The sequence below is a fragment of the Taudactylus pleione genome, unplaced genomic scaffold, assembly GCF_031769625.1.
Source record: "Taudactylus pleione unplaced genomic scaffold, aTauple2 ptg000206l, whole genome shotgun sequence".
NCBI classification, from domain to species: domain Eukaryota; kingdom Metazoa; phylum Chordata; class Amphibia; order Anura; family Myobatrachidae; genus Taudactylus; species Taudactylus pleione.
The window spans coordinates 312,572-330,921 of NW_028284608.1; positions in this window are offsets into that span (position 1 = coordinate 312,572).

Genomic DNA, 18,350 nt, shown 5'->3' on the forward strand with positions numbered 1-18,350 from the left:
TACCATACAACTGTCCATGGTAATAATTTACCAGATTTTGTCACATAGGTCACAGAATGGGCTAAATGTACATCGGCTGCATTGAAAAGCAGATTGTAGAGTAGCCCTGGGTCTTTTAACTAAAACAGATAGCACATAATGAAATGTTTAACCTTTATACTGAGGTGAAGGTCTGTTTATGGGAGAGCATTATATCAAGTGTTTGATACACACAGTGAGAGACAATAAATTCTCATTTTTAGTTAAAACGGATCTTTCAAATTTATGCAGCAGGATGCAATTGTGTGAATAATAGCTGAGCGCAAATCACAGCCAGCATAAAATTTGTTCTTGCAGCAGAGTGCACTTTGTGACAGCGCCAAATAAATATGTTAACGTTTTCAGAAAGGCCTTAAAACAAATACGCCATTTTAATATAGGATGGATTTCCTTTTGGAATGCAACAAATGAAAATACATATATTAAAAAGACGACTTAGAAGTACACAGTAACCTTCTACCATACATCAGAAACATCCAGGAGATAGTGAACTGCTCTTACTGTTTCTCGCTCATAACATCTCCACATTGTCATTCAGAGGCAGATGCATTGGCGATATGTATGGAGTTGACCAATTTTTTTTTAATGCAGCTCTCGGTGGAACCAAGTTCTTTGGATACACAGGTATTAATTGGACCAGTGGCGTAGCTAGGGCAAGGCGAGTGGGGCACGTGCCCTGGGCGCCATAGGACAGGCGGCACGCGGGGTGGGGGGAAAGAGGGCGCCGCCGGACACGGTCCAGCCTGTCATAGTTAGGCAGTGTAGCACCGACTGCAGTGTGTATGGTCAGCGCTACACATTAAAACAGGACCGGCGCTAGGCTTCCCTGCGCCCAGCGCCGGTCCTGTACTGCACAGCCGAACCCCTTCCCTCCCCCTGAGCGCTTACTCAATAGCGCCAGCAGGAGGGTGGGAGGCGGGCTCACACTGTGCAGTTTAACACACACATCACTGCCAGCGAACGCCTGCCGTTTGTGGGCGGCCCCACTGACATCACCAGTGATGTCAGTGGGAGAGCTTCCGGCTCTATTAGAGCCAGAAGCTCTCTGGGGCTTGCGGCCACAAGACCCTACCACAAGGGTCTCGTCGCAAGCCCGATGGTTGCGATGGTCTTGACCATCGCGACCATTATCCTGGCCGCTCGCAATAGCCGTGGGTGGTCACCCACAGCTATGCGAGTGGCCAGGAGGCCGCACAAAAAATAACAAAATGCCCCGATTCAGAGCGAGCGTTCTTTCAGAGCGTCCGTCTCTGAATCAGGACCTCTATACCATAAAAGACACCATTTTGTATTCATATGACAACTGCGCAGCTCTGCATTGTACCTTGCTTTGGCAATCGGGTCACTCCTCCTCAGTGGCACTATCTTCCCAGTGATATTTTGGAAGATGGCACATGCGCACAAGAGGGCAAGCTTCTGACATGGTGCCAGAGTCTGTGCTTTCACTGTATGGTGCCACCTTCCCAAAAATTGGCACTGGGAATATGGCACTGCGGAAGAGGGGGGATCCACTGCCGCAGCAAGGTAAGAATACTATGGGTGCACGGTGTGTGATGCAGGGCCTATGCTCTTAACCCTCATGTCTGCAGCCTAACCCTAATGTTGAGATTCTGACAACATCAACGTTTCACATGTCAACATTCTGAGAATGTTAACATGTTGCTTGTCAAAATTTTAACAACGTCAACATCATAACTATCGGCATTGTGGTGTTGACATTATAAATGTCAATATTGTCATTGTCAATACTTTACCACATCCCTTAAATAATATAAAACAGTGGGCCTGATTCAGACCCACTCGTGAGCGCTCGCAAGTGGGTCGATGTTGCCCAAATGTGCATGCGCACGATGGAGGCGGCTCCGTCGTGCGCATGCACGAGACCCGAATAACGACGGCCAAGCCGTCATTATGGGTCTCACACCAAAGGGCGCGTGCTGTCGATGTTGATTGACAGCACGCCCCCTTTGGTGGGCGTGCCGGGGGCGTGGCTGCCCTGATGAAGGCGTTCCCATGGGAGCGCCTACCATCTGGGGCCGGCCCCACTGACATCACTAGTGATGTCAGTGGGAGTGCTTTTGGCTCTGATAGAGCCAAAAGCACTCCAGGGCTTGCGGCAGCGAGACCTACCACAGGGTCTCGTCGCAAGCCCGATGGTCGCGACCATCGCGACCATCATTTTGGCCGCTCGCTATAGCTGTGGTTGATCACCCACAGCTATGCAAGTGGCATGGAGGCCGATCCAAAAGGTAGGAGGGACGGCCCTGATTCAGAGCGAGCGCTCTGTCAGAGTGTCCGGGTCTGAATCAGGGCCAGTGTACATTGTATCATTTTGTGTTTGGTAGGCAGGGGCGGATTGGGCCGCCGGGACGCCGGGCCGGTTCCCGCTGGGCTAGCCACATTTTTTCCTTTAGGGGCTGCCACCCTTCATTCACCTCTACAGCTGGCCCGCTGCCGCGAACAGAGAACATCTCCGGTCGGGCAGCTCACACATGTTAACTAACAAAGTGGCCGACGGGGGAGCTGCTGCGCATGCCCAGCAGCAGCTCCTCCCACAAGCATTTGCGGAGCCCGTCAGTTAGCACAGACGGCTCCGCCCACAGCTTTTCTGCGTCCTGCTCCCTCTCCGGCACCTGCCCTGCACACACAGGACACGGCGCTTACCTGCGATTCAGCCAAGACCAGCCAATTGCGTGAGTTAGCCCTTATATATAGTATGGGCCAGTCCCTTTGGTGGCTGGTGCCCGCCCAGGTAGCCGATCAGTGACTCACCCTCCCCTGGGCCTCCACTCCCCGTCCAGCTGTGTATATACACACTGTGTGTATATATACACACTGTATATATATATACATATATATATATATATATACACAGTATATATACACACACAATGTGTGTATATATACACAGTGTGTGTGTATTTATATATATATATATATATATATATATACACACACAGAATATATATAAATATATATATATATATACACACAGTGTGTGTATATACACACTGTATATATATATATATATATATATATATACACAGTATATATACACACACAATGTGTGTATATATACACAGTGTGCGTATATATATATATGTATATATATATACTGTATATATATATATATATACTGTATATATATATATATATATATATATATATATATATATATGTATGTATATAAAACAAACAATGGCAGTTATTTTCTGTCAAAGCTCTTGATTCTGAGAGGACAGTCGCCAGACCCCGCCCCTCAACAGGCTCCACCCCCATTTAGGGCTGCTTCCAAAAATTTCCCGTGCTGGTTTTTTGACCCAATCCGCCCCTGTTGGTAGGGTTACTTTATTTGCAAACATATACAGTAAATTCATGTAAATATTTTGTTTTATGCTTCAAGCAATGTTCTGAAGACATGGGGCCTCTTAAATTATTTTTGCTTTAAAAATATGGATTAACTTGCTGGAATCACGACTGTGCCCATGAGGTAAGTGTTCTGAGCCAATAGTGCACTCTCGTACACAGTGGACCTACAACATAATAAGTTCAAAAAATACACATCTGAGAAAACACAAGTGACCCCACTATATTGTGCATCTATTGCAAAGCAGCTGCTGTTAACTATCCCCAATTCAGTACATATGTGCATCATGTAGGCCTTTTGCTGCAGCCGCATCTGCATCTTTATGCAAATGCTGAATCCTACAGTATTATCCTTTTACTGATAGGCCCAATGGCAGCAATGCTAATACGTCTCGGTGTGTCTTTGAACGCACAATCGGTCGCAACATCACAACAGGCACAGTTTCTCCATCTGAACATGATGTCCTGGGGCCCCTGCCAAACTGGTATCAGCCAGACGCTGGCCAACTGCTCTAAGATGGAACCTCACACAAGCCACCAGATCAGCCCCCCACAGTGGGTAAAGATAGAGGGTTCTGGAATTCGGAACGCCTGTGCCTTGGATTTATTTGGGCTGCTGAGACTGATGCTGCATTTTTTTTGAGTGATATCATTGTGACACACATAGGTGCATATTCAATTGGGTGCGGGTTTTACCTGCATATGCAGAGTTTTTGCTATTCAATTAGGTGCAGGGTTTTTTCATTTTTGTGCCCCGGAGTTTTTTTTCAGGCACCCCCAGAGCACCAAATCACTGGGACTTGCTCTGGGACCCCAGCGGCACCCCTCCCCCTGAGGACTAATTAAGCAATTGGAAGTATCCAATTAGCTTAATTAGTCCATAATTACTCAACTTCTGCAGCGCTGTCTTCTGCATCTTCTTCTGCATCCAGCGTCAGAAGCCAGGGCCCCTGCTGCAGGGTGAGTGTGTCAGTGTGTGTGAACTACATCTCCCAGCAGCCCTTGCCCCTCCCTCCAGCCCCTCCCTCCAGCCCCTGGAACCTACTAGCAGCCCCCGGGGACCCCAGCAGCCCCTTCTCCAGTGAGAAGATAGAGAGGAGGCCACCGGGAGCTGCGGAGACCTCTGGAGACCCCCAGTTTGAATAAACTGTATTTGTAAGTGTAGATTTTTTCTTTCTCACGCCACGGGGTTTTCAGCTCTGACCACTTTTTTTTATTGGATACTGCGGGTATCGGGAGCACGCATAGCCGCGGTATTCCAAAATTGGGCGTGAGGTTTTTTACCTTGCCAAACCTCGCACCCAATTGAATATTCCCCATTGTGTAGCTGTGACTATCACTGTGCTGACTTTGATTTAACTACATGTTCCTGTGTCGGCCATACCGATTCCGCTGGGAGTAATTCAACTGGAGGCATTAACCCATGACTGAGTGATTAACCCTTATTATATATTCTTATATTGTTGAAGTTCAATCTATTTACCTGATTTTTAGATTTGTTATTATATGTTTGATATTTGTTGCCTCTTTATTATACAGTAGAAATCGTTTTAAAGGTGAAGTATGTTATTTTGTTGCAAACTGTTGATTTTTGTGGACACATAATTTATTACACCAGCTGGGTGTATCCAGGAACCTTTACTCTTGGTGCAAAAGGGTCCTTCAAAAAATAACCTGGATTGAGTTACCCAGAAATCCACTACCAGGGTCGAACCACGGAAGGACCCGGGTAATAGTGCGGTGTAATTGGCATGCCCAGGTCACGATCATCTGGGTCATGCCTGAAACGAGAGGATTGGCTGGCTTGAGTAGTGCTTTTAGATGACATCATCTCAAAGCGTCCTTTGTAATGCTGGAAGACCCATGTTCAGTGTGAATGGCTAGATCAGGGAATAACCTGGGTCCAGCCACCGGTGTAAAATGGATAAATCCAGGCTCCGGCCCATGCTCAGTGTCCTGGGTTGGAGCTGGGTTTTTGGTGGAAAAGGGGTATAACTAATAACTCTTTCTTCCCATTATCAGATCATTTCCAATGTTTAATATTTATAACATTTCTAACAATAATTATTTAAAAGAATTGCATTTAATATTTACATAGTCAACAGCAGAACTGGAATAGTACAGAAAAAACTTTTCTTGTTACTAATATAGACGAATGTATTTTATATAGCCAATCTTGCTAAGTGACATCACCAAGTTGAAAATGTAAATCAGGAAACATCTATCAGAACACCTGCAGGTGCTTATAAAGGCAAGGCTGATTCTGAGTTGCAGGCAAAGTAGCTGTAGGTTTGGGCAGCCGTGGAAGCCTGTTTTACTACTTTATGCTAATGCGAGAATCCGTTTACTTAAGTTAGGGAATCGTACAAGTGGAAACCAGTATAGCTATGTTGCGTTAACATCCGCAAGCAGCTGCGACCATTATAATTAGTTTCTGCACTTGCACCAGTCCAAAGCTAGATGCAAAAGATCCGTCAGAAAGAGGCTTCCCTTCACTGTGCGCATGACTCAGAATCACACAGAGCTTATGATTCATCCCAAGACAATCCCACAGGTCAGGCTGATTCAATGCAATCACTTTGCCACAGCACAGTTCCAGGGGTGCAGCGAGGGTGGTTCCAGTGGAGCACGAGCTCCGGGCGCCAAAATGGACAGAGGGTGCCATCCAGGGTTCCCGAATTCATGGGGCGCTGCACAGTATGACGGCCACCTGATAGTTTTATTTTGGTTTGTTTTCTTTGTATCCCAAATAACTTACGGATCTGAGATGCGTTTTTACATTTCATGCTCCCTCAAGCTGCCCAGATTGTCTCCCCTCTGGCCCTGCCTCTTCTGTTATCATCTTCTGTCACCTCCCCTTTCCTGTCAGATTGATTACATTCACTTCTCACCTCTTTCATTTCCTCCCCTCTCAGCCCTGTGATCTGCTCTTTGCCCCTGTCCTCTCCTTTCTTATTGGCTTCTGTCACCACCCCTCTCTGATCAACTCTTTGCCCTTCCCCTCTCCTTTCTTATTGGCTTCTGTCACCACCCCTCTCCTATTCTTATTGGCTTTTGTCACCACCACTCTCCTCTCCTTATCTTATTGGCTTCTGTCACCACCCCTCTCCTTTTCTTATTGGCTTCTGTCACCACCCATTTCCTCTCCTTTTCTTATTGGCTTCTGTCACTGGCCCTCTCTGATTGGCTTTGCCCTTCCACTCTCCTTTCTTATTGGCCTCTGTCACCTCCCCTCTCTGATCCCCTCTCCTTTTTGATCCCATCCCTCCTTCTCTCCTCATGCATTCATGGACTTCAATGGACTTAAAAGTGACACATCTGAGGTAAAATCCTAAACTTCAATTATAAGATATGTGTTTAAAAAAAGTCACTGCTTTGCTATTTAAAGTAATGGAGGTGTTCCAAGGCATGTCAACAAAGTGTTATTTGAAAGGTCTTTTAAAAAATATTAGGCAACCTGAAATAATAATAATGGTGGTAGACAGAACATGACATGGTTAGTAGTACTCACATTAATATAGGTGCAATGTATATTTGTGAAGTAGGAGCATAGCTGAGAAGGGAACTTCCCATAGATGTTTCCACTCCAGTGAAAGGGGCAGTAATTGCAGTCATAAGCTGTGCATCCTGTGGAATCTCACTCTAGCACATGTATTCTGTCAATTTAAGTTAAATGATCAGAATATATAATACAATTTCCTCTATTGACTAATAACAATGATTCAAAGGAGATAAAAGTCAGATCCTAGGTGCTATACATAAATAAACAGTGCCAAGGAGCTACCCCTTCATGTCAGATAGTGCATCACCAAAACATTCTATTCCCCCAATGGGACCTCCATGCCCCAGCGTGATACTGCTACAGTTTGATGTTTTTCTGTTCATTCAGTATTCCCCTGCAGGCTGGCCATACCCCACTGGCACAGTTCAGTTCAGGGAGGGGGCGCTATGACATGCACTCTCTCCAGATGCCATGGTTCCCACCCCTAGAATCACCACTGGATATTTATAATAATTTTTTGTGTAAACTTTTAACCATGAAGGAGTAAACCTTAAGCATCAATTAAAATATGTCGCACATACAGCATATCGCTCATCTATAATAAGTAAGAAAGTATGTCTGTCTGTCTGTCTGTACTTTTGTCCTTTATGCACGGCCAGAGTTTTGGACTTAGCTCCACCAAATTTGGCATGGTGGTGTAGTTTGAACAGGATTAGTTTTTTGCCTAGGTTTGAACTTCATTAGGGCCACACACTGTCACACAATTGCTAAATATGGGGAGGACACTCTTAAATTACACAGGTTCCAGTGCTGGCTCCAGTGGAAATTGGCAGTCTGCCAAAAACTTGTGAAAAAGCTACAAATGTATCCTTTTAACCTCAGTCTGAGCAACTTGATGATTCATGCAAATTCATATTAAATACAGAGCCTGTTTTTTCATCGAAGGGTGTAGCTAGAACTTTGTGGGCCACATACTGTAGCAACATCTTAAAAGGACCCTCCCAGAGGTAAAGACACATACATTTGCCCCCACACAGAGTCCATTCATGTTATGCCACTCAGACCCCATTCAGATTATTCCACACAGTGCCCATTCAGGTTATGTCCCTTACACTACACAGTATTGCCCCTTACACATTATACCACATAGTAATGCCCTTTACAGATTATGCCACATAGTAGTAGTGCCCCACACAACACATTATTCCACACAATAGTAGTGCCCTTTACACATTATGCCCCCACAAGCAACTCACCTCCCCATATCCCTCCAGCAGCCTCTCACGTCCATCTGTGTGCCATAAGCAACCAACAGGTGTGAATTTGGGGTCAGACTGCCAGCTAATTAAAGCTGGTGCACTGGCAGGAAGCAGCAGACATGGACAGACAACGGTGGCACAATTTGAATCTGGTGCCAGTTGCGAGCAAATAGGAGCTTGCGGACCAGCAGCCAACCTGGAGCCACCACTGCTGATTGGCTGCAAGTCTGTGAGCTCTGATTGCCTCACAACTGGTGGTGCTGTCTCACCATGACTGCCTGCCAGTGCACCAGCTGTAATCAGCTGGTGGGCCAGCACCAAATTAACATTGCTGACTGACTCCTAGGCCCTCCACGAAGACCCTGACTGGACCACCTTGTGTGTGTGACTGGGTACAGGGGGAGCAGCGGGCCACAGAGGCAGCCTGGGCACCAGAGCAGCCACACCCGTTGCACCCATGGTAGATACACCACTGTTTGCTTTGCAAGCAAACAATGGGGTCCATTTCAGGATACATGGAATGGACAATGTAAACAAATAAAGGCTGCAGGTGTACTTCAGGGTCCAGTCTTCAACCCGGGCAACGGCGGGTATCCCAACTAGTGTGAAATAAGTACTGCTTCAATGTCCCCTTGGCTTTCATTAGTAATATATAGTACTACAGAGAAGCCAATGAGGAAATCTGAGAAGTAAATAAATATGAATGAGGGTGGGGACTTCAAGTGTAAGTGGCAAGGCCGGATTATAGTTTCTAGGGGGCCCTAGGTCTACTTTAAGCAATATAGTTAAAAAAAATATTTAAGAGTATACTGTGTAATTAAACATATGTCTTTGTTTCCAGTCCCTACAGACACAAAGGGACAACATGATAAGAATTCTCACCTTCTCCTGGCAGGAGACTCTGTAGTCCTGAGGAATGGATGTCTGACACAGAATCCCATCTAAGCTCTATTGCTGCCAAGAGGAAATGTAGGATTCTGAAGGTGGGGGGTTTCCATATGTTAGATTTGGAAAATACAAAGCAAAAAAAACCACAGTCCGCTATCAAAATAGACTGTTTTTGTGTTGTTTTGTAGAAGTCCTCAAAGCCATAGTGCATATTGCATATAAACAGAATTAGTATTTTCAAATTAGGACAGAATTTATCACCATCTTGTAATCATACAATATCACATTACATGTTTCTAATTACATTTAAATACCACGATTGAAAATACATTTCTAAAGGCTTGCAAATGTCTGCAATACCTAGACAGATGCCAGGTACCTTGAAAGTTGTTCTCCAAATCAAGAAATAGTATCTAAAACAGTTTAAGAAAATAAACAGTTGATTAAGTAGGGAGAGTAGTAGGGGCTCATGTGAAGCACACCCTGTGGTCCAGTGGAAGGAGAATTGAGCTGTAGTCAGTATGTTCACAGAAAAAGGCTGTATTGACTACAAAGACCAATATACATGAGCGTACCTTTGGGGGGTTTCCTGGTGTCCAGCAACACTCTCTTCCCAGGTGCTGAGAGCTCTCTGTCACTGAGTACTGAAAATAAGTTTACAATACAGCTTGCCTGAATTGGGATGATAACAGAGGGAAGGGTGGAATCAGCGACCAATCATGTGCTGATTGTCTTCTCTATGCCACCAGGAAACTCACAGCATACAGCTCAGGAAGGAGGAGAAATTCTATAGCTGCCTGATCCACATGGGAAAGAGGGTGAGAACTGTCAGTGTGTCTGTCTGACCTGGGAGCCTGTCTTCCAGTACAGTGTCATTGTGTCTGTCCTGTTAGACTGTCCTCCAGTACTGTCAGTAGCCTCTGTACAAGATAAGTTGCTTTTATGATGCAGAATGGCATAATAACCACAAAGCATGGGTATGTGTAACATGTCTGTGAATGTAAATTTAGTTTACAGTATTAGTCCTAACGGCTGACATGTACTAAGCAACCATGAAAAGCTAAAACAGTAGCATTTTAGTTGCAGTGTAGTTAATGGCATCAATAACATGGTGGATGCAGCCAAAACTACAGTCTTTATAGTAAATGTATCTTGCTGTATACTTACAGCAGTTCTGAACGTACCGGAAATGTACAGGGCCTGAATCTGAGTCACTTGCAATACTGATATTCGTGCAGATGTTCAGTGTGTTCAAAGTGGGCATCTCAGACCTTCAGATGAATGCATGTACACCAGGGGAAGGGCAGATATTAGCATTAGCATAAAGTCTCAGATGCTACTTTGGACGCATCTGGGGGGTAATGTGCTAGTATTGCAGGAGGCGTTTTGTGTACACAGACACCTCCTGCTGGCTTCTGTGATCCAATGCTGCGTCCAAGGGTGCGGCATCGAATCATCTGCAAAAACATTGTCCATCTGAGTAACCTCAGCACGTCTTCAAAACCGGGCCGACGTGCAGTTTTCACGAATGATGGCCATTATGCCTTTTTCCCTGCCCCCAAATGGTCACAGCATCAATCATGCTGTGGCTCAAGGGGGACAGCACCTGCGCATGCGCTGATCATAAAACATCTGAGTTTTGCGTAAACCATCGGGTTTATGTACAGTATATCTCTGAACCAGGCCCTTAGTCATTGTCTATCATAGTAACTTATGAGTTCCAAGACATATTTGTACCTTATGCTGGATATTGTGTCATTTAAAATAAAATAATCTTTCACACTTAAACTATTGTAATGGACAATTCTCCTTTTCTTGTCTGCACAGCTCATGTAAAGTGAGCAAAGAAGGAAGTTGTTCATTATACAGACAAATTGCTGGCCATACAGGGTACTGTACACCCATTAGCTATAACATTAAAACCACCTTCCTAATATAGGTCCCCCTTGTGCTGCCAAACCAGCTCTGACCCATCAAGGCATGGACTCCACAAGACCTCTGAAGGTGACCTGTAGTGTCTGGCACCATGACGTTAGCAGCAGATCCTGTAAGTCCTGTAAGTTGTGAGGTGGGGCCTCCATGTCTCTGACTTGTTTTTCCAGCACATCCCACAGATGCTCAATCTGATTGAGATCTGGGGAATTTGTAGTCAACACCTTGAACTCTTTGCAATGTTCCTCAAACCATTCCTGAACAATGTTTGCAGTATGGCACGGTGCATTAACCTGCTAAAAGAGGCCATCAGGGTGTACCGTTGCCATTAAGCGGTGTACTTGGTCTGCAACAATGTTTCCATATAGGGCTGCCATGAGAAATTGTGAGGCCCAGTACAAATGAAACAAGCTAAGCCTCTCACCTCATTGACCCAGTGCCGGAGCAGGGCTCCCCAGTGCCCTGTGCCAGCCCTGCCCCTGAACATGTGATCAAGAGAGGAAGCAAGGGTGGCAGCAGGAGAAAGTGTGGAGCTGCCTGGAAACACTGCAGGTGTCTGCCAGGAGTGTCCTTTGGATGCTGATCCTTCCTTTGACCAGTTTTGGTAGGTACTGACCATACCAGGAACACCACACAAGACCTGCCGTTTTGCAGATGCTCTGACCCAGTCGTCTAGCCATCACACTTTGCTCCATTGTCACAGTCACCCAGATCCTTACGCCTGCCCATTTTTCCTGCTTCTAACACATCAACCTCAAGAACTAAGTGTTCACTTGCTGCCTAATATATCCCAGCCCTTGACAGGTGCCATTGTAACGAGATGATCAATGTTCACCTGTCAGTGGCTTTTAACGTCATGGCTGATGTGTGTCTATCCACATTTTAGGTGTGTACACAGTTACATTTATATACACTAAAGTCAGCATCAGAGATTATCTTGCATTGTCTAAACGTCTTCGGTAGCCATTTGGGAAACTCCAGTTTATCTCTGTGCATACCCATATGTGCATTTTACAGCAGAATCAACGTGTCCAAACTGTATATACGATATTTTTTTTTCCTGTTTTCTCTATACACCATGGGACTCATAGTGATGGATAACAGCACTGTACCTAAGACAGGTCAGCTCTCCTTTAATCCATTGCGATGACAGGTCGAGATCCAGTAAAAGTGGGAACAAGGATTTCAATCCTTCCTTGTTCTATAATTGCTCTGTAATATCAAGGTGAGACCCAACGCTGGCATGTGCCTTCCATAATTATATTATACAGGCCCTGTTGAGATTGAGTTATTAATGACAAGATGATAAGAATTTTAACAGTGAAGTTAGATCAGGTTACTGCGTAGATGAAAAATAATGAATCTAATAAACCAGGTAATCAACCTTCATGTGTTGCGTCGGATGAGCTAGTATATTGTGTTGAATGAAGGATTTAAAAATTTTTTTTTATCACATCTGTTTCTACTTTTTGCCACTCTGTTTCCTTGGTTACCAGAGTTCTAAAACTATAGTGTGAATTCCTTAGCTCCCCCTTCTATAATTCTGAATGCACTGTGTGGTAGCACTCTTACAGATACTGTATATCTGTACTTGAATGAAGTGTTCTAGTTTTATGTTTATTTGTAATTGCACCAAAAATAAATATAAATGTTTTTAATTTTCTCTTATGCGCACGCACGCACGCAAACACACACATGTACACACACATTTATATATGTAATACATTAATTATCTTACGTTTGCTGACTGTCATATGCAGTTCTCAAATCTACTGTATTACTACCACTTGGCTCTTTCTGGTGGTTTTTACAAAGAGGTCTAGGTTCTCCATAATGTATGCAACAATAAAACATAAGCATCATAATAAAATAATAGCTATTATTAAAATTGTGCATTATTTCTACTAAAATATTTCTATTAAACTTTCAAATATTATTAGGTTTATCTTTATTTTAAGACTAATTTTATCTATTTAATAAACAAAAAAATATTTCAGTCAGCATTTAAGCTGGAGAAAGCTAAAGTTCTGTTTTCTCTATATTTAATTACTTGAAAAGTGTGCAGAGATCACAAATTTCTTAGCCTTTTCATTTGTCATTTCATATCAGGCAACACCCATAGGTTTTAAAGGGGGATGTGCAGGAACAGTATTTATATAGATTATACCTTTTTCAGATATAAGCAAAAACTCAGGACTCTGCAATTGACCAGGGTTATTCCTGGGACTTCCAACCCAGGTCAGTGCCCCATCTTATGTCTGAAAGGCATGACTCGGGTCCAGGGCCGGTGCTAGAGTGTTCGTCGCCCCCCCCTGCAAACTATAAATTTGTGCCTTTCCTCCCATTTTTTATAAAGGGACAGTTGTTTCACAAGGAAGAGTCATGGCCACACAATAGTACCCCCAATTCAAATTATGCCACACAGTAGCACAATCTTATTCACATTACACTGCACATTGTGCCCCTGATTCATCTTACACCACATAGTAGTGTCCCTTATTTACAATACGACACACAGTATTGCCCCTTATTTATGTTACGGCACACAGTAGTGTCCCTTGTTCATGTTATGCCACTCAGTAGTAGTGTCCCTTATACATATAATGCCATAGTAGTTATGCCCCTTATACACATAATGCCCACAGTAGTGCCCCTTATACACAATATCCCCTTATACACAACGGACACATATACACATAATGACCACAGTAATGGTGCTCCTTACACATAATACATTCAGTAGTAGTGCCACTTATACACATAATGCCCACAGTAGTGGTGCTCCTTACTTATAATACCTTCAATAGTAGTGTCCCTTATGCACATAATACCAACAACAGTAGTGCCCCTTACACATAATGCCCACAGTAGTAGTGCCCCTTACACATAATGCCCACAGTAGTACTGTCCCTTATACATGATGTCCACAGTAGTAGTGCCCCTTATAAAAATGGCCACAGTAGTAGTGCCCCTTATACAATGCCCACAGTAGTAGTTCCCCTTACACATTATGCCACACAGACAGACAACACTGTACTTGCCTAATGCCACGCTCCTGACCCACAACTGTTCAACAGGTCTTTGCGCTTGGCACTATGGGAGAGATGTCATGACGTCTCTCCCTACACACACTGTGGCGGGAGCCGCAAGGCACAGCTCAGAAGTGGCCTTCATCCTCCGGCTGCAGGGAAGCAGCCACTGGGTGCCCACTGGTAACAAAATCTCAACAGGCACCCAGCAAATGGAGAAAGCGGCATCTTTCCATCCCAGCGCCTCCCTGATGCACAGGGCCAGCTTACCGTGCCTGTATCTTTATGACCCGGGTCATACCTAAAGGAACTTGATTGACAGGCACAGTAGCACTTGGAGATGACATCATCTTCACATGTCTACTGTTAGATGGAAGACCCAGGTCACTGGTATACCCGGGTCCAGTGTGAAGGGTGATGACCCGGGAATAAACTGGATCCATCACACAAGTGTGAAGAGTGGTAAGTAGTGAAACTCCGCCTTCAACCTGTGTTCAGTGTCAAGGGTCCGAGCTGGGTTAAAGCTAGGGTTTATGTCTGAAATAGGTATTAGAGTGAGAAGGGAAAATTATCTCATCTTTTCTGACAAACAACACCATCACTAGATGGCTTTATGACTCTTATTCTCTTCCTGTTTTTCTTCATTGCCCATGCAGGCTCCCTGTTCCTTCTGCCAGTTCACCCTTTTTTCAGTTCCCCCGCCTGCACCCCATTCCCACGGCAGGCTCACTCTTCTCTGCCTCCCCCAGCTGGCTCCCCTCTCAGCTTCGGTCTGACTTTGCCAATGATGAACCAAGCACCATGCATGCAGACATCTTTCGGAGATGCAATATAATTGAAAAGTCAACTCGCAGGGAGGATACTTTACCGCAATGGTTGTCCTGGGACTTCAAAGATATAAATATGACGGTAATTTCAAAGCAATAAGCGGCAATTAGTTGTATGCTGCTTTTTGCTTTCCTTTTTAAAGAGACCTTTAAATCTCACTGTAAATCTAGTTTCAATGCACTTAGTAATAGATTTGCATTGGATTGTAGGTAACCACCCAGTACTAATATAGTAAAGTAGAGGTTAGTTATATATTTTAATAATTGTTTTATTGTTTTCCATTTATTTTTAATTTATGTAAAACAAAATTACCGAGGCAGTGAAGCAGTCAGGTTGAATTAAAAAAAAAAAAAAAAAAAAAAAGTTATTGAATTATTTTAAATTACTTTCATAGTTATTGGTGTTAATATACTAATAATGCGCCATATGCTGTAAATTATTACTGAAAGTCACCTTAGATTTCAATGGCCTCCATAGAAGCAAGTGGGGGGTTACTTTGTGCCTATATTTGGTCACTAAACTCCTCAAATAATTTTATAATGTTACAGTAGGGAATAAATCATTTCATATAAAATGCTCAATTATTTTTAAAACAAATATATTGTGTAACTTTCCTACAGCATATCAAATTTAAATGTAATAATGGATATTTGCTAAGTCAAAAATGAGGCTAGCAATGCTTGTGTTAATGTACATAGTCCCTGCTGTCACTGACTTGCAGGGGTTCAGCTGTGCAGCGAGACCTACCACAAATTAAAGATGTGTGCAGACCCCCATGTTTTGTTTTTGGCAAAACCACCCTCAATTGTTTTGATTTGTGATTTTTTTTTTCAAATTGCTAAAAACATCTAAAATCATGTAATTTGGACCTGTTTTTTTTTCCTAGAGTATTACATTAATAACATTTATTTCCAGTCATTTCCATTCAATTTTAACCAACTCACAGCTTCAAAGCTCACAATATTATTTTCATCAATATTGAGCAAAGGCTACAGCAAGCTGGTTGGTTAAACTGAGCAACAGAGCAGCGGCACAAACACATGAGAGTTTAAAAGAATTAGAGATGAGCGGGTCCGGTTCTCTGAGAACCTGACCCACCCAAGCTTTGCATTCCGGGCCGGGATCCAAGTCTGGCTCAGGTTTTCCCACCTAACTCAAATCCCAAAATGAGGCAAAATGTGTTCGTCTTGCTGTCAGATTCTCACAGGTTTTGGATTGTATATACGTCCCTCCCTGTGGCGATCAGCACAATTTGCTTACTGAGTCCCAAACTGTCAGGGCTGTGCTTCGTCCAACAGGGAGGGGAGTGGCTGTGTTGTCCAGTACAGTGGTGTGCAGTGATGGGCTGTGTTGTCCAATACAGGGATGTGCTGTGCTGGGTTGTGTTGTCCAATACAGGGTTGCGCTGTGCTGGGCTGTGTTGTCCAATACAGGGTGTGCTGTGCTGTGTTGTCCAATACAGGGGTGTGCTGTGCTGGGCTTTGTTGTCCAATCCAGGCAGGGTGTGCTGTACTCTGTCCAGGGGGCTGTGTTATTTATCATTGCTTTGCTAATACAGGGGTGTGCTGTGCTGTCCATCAAGGGATGTGCTGTCCAGGATTGTGCTGTCCATCTAGTGTGCTGTCCGTCCATGGGCTGTAAAAATAAGTAACTAAAAGTTCTATAAAAATTAAAAAATTAAGTTAAAAATATTTTTTTTGTGCTGTACCCCTCACTGTGACACTGTATGCCGTACAACCCCCCCGGTGTATCCAAAACACTGTGACGATGCTGGTCATATTGTGAATGATGCTGTAGGTTCATCAAACTGTAGTGTATAATTCGTAAAGTATTGTGAGTGGCGCTGATGGTCAGTAATACTGCAGTGTAATATTATTCATACAAGTAATGTGACACTGTTGGTCAGTAATACTGCAGTGTAATATATTCATAAAAAATATCAACGCTGATTGTGACACTGTAAGTGGTAGTGTAGTGTATTCATACAAAATATTGCACTGTAATATTCAATATGTATTGTGACACTGTAAGTGGAAACAGTGTAATATTCAACACGTATTGTGACACTGTAAGTGGTAGCGCAGTGTATTAAAAAAATATTGTGACACTGTAAGTGGTAATGCAGAGTAATATTGAACATGTATTGTGACACTGTAAGTGGAAATGCAGTGTAATATTCATTGTGACACTGTAAGTGGTAGTGCAGTGTAATATTGAACACGTATTGTGACAATGTAAGTGGAAATGCAGTGTAATATTCATTGTGACACTGTAAGTGGTAGCGTAGTGTATTCTTAAAATATTTTGTGACACTGTAAGTGGTAGTCCAGTGTATTCATAAAAAATATTGTGACACTGTAACTGGATATACAGTGTAATATTCTTTGCATTATGTGCTGTTTGGGGCATTGCTGCCTGACATTTTTAATTTTATAGTTTATTAAACTGCCATCCTGTCTGCCACTGCAGTGCCACTCTGTGCCATGTTAGTGCACCCCCCCCTGCTGTCGCTCAGCTTATTCAGCAAGCTAGCGTGATGCAACCTTTTGGCCTAAACTGGATGAAATTAATTTTGTGAGCTGTGAGGTAGTCAAAATTGACTGGAAATGACTGGAAATAATTGGTATTGAGGTTAATAATTCTGTAGGAACAAAAATAGGCCCAAGTAATGTGATTTCAGATGTTTTTAAGGTTTTGTAGAAAAAATACAGATCCAAAACCAAAACACACAAGGGTGGTTTTGTAAACCCATATTCATATCTAAAACCTTGAAAGAGATACAGATCCAAAACCAAAACCAAAACATCCCTAAAAAGAATATAGCAGATCTACTGTATGAAAAATAGTGGCACTGTATTGGCAGACAGGATGGCAGTTCAATAATCTACAGTATATGACCCTATAGAATGTTTTCATTAATCAAGAACTGATAGCCTAATAGTAAAATATCTAGTAGAAAATATAATATATTACCAACACACTTATTCAAATAGCAAATCACAGGCCTCAGGTCTATACAGACGATTTAAGCCAGAGTAACAGCCTAGTAGAAAAGATAATAAATGTATGTTTATTAATTAATAACTAACTTCTTCAAGCAGCAAATTACTGGCATCAGGCCAGTAATTTGCCGGCCAGTAATTTGCTGAAGTGTATTCTAATAGAAAACTAGATCAACATCAAACTTACTCCAAACAGAAAATCAGAGACATGAGGCCAGCACAGGTGATTGTAGGTAGAGTTTTTACTGAAAGGTAAAGCATTTATTACTATAAGGAAAAGTACATTAAATCAGAAACAGAGAAAAAAATATTAAAAACCAAGCTTACATATGTGAGTTTTCAAATGCAAACTGAGCAATGGTCGCCAGAAGCAGCACAAGCATATTGTGCTCTATTTGTGGGAAATGATGTGTCTATCACAGCTCAGGCTGCAATAGATGTTAAATACTCTGTATCTGTATATAAACTGCAGGAAACGGGGCCTATACGTCTGGATGAGAAGCTG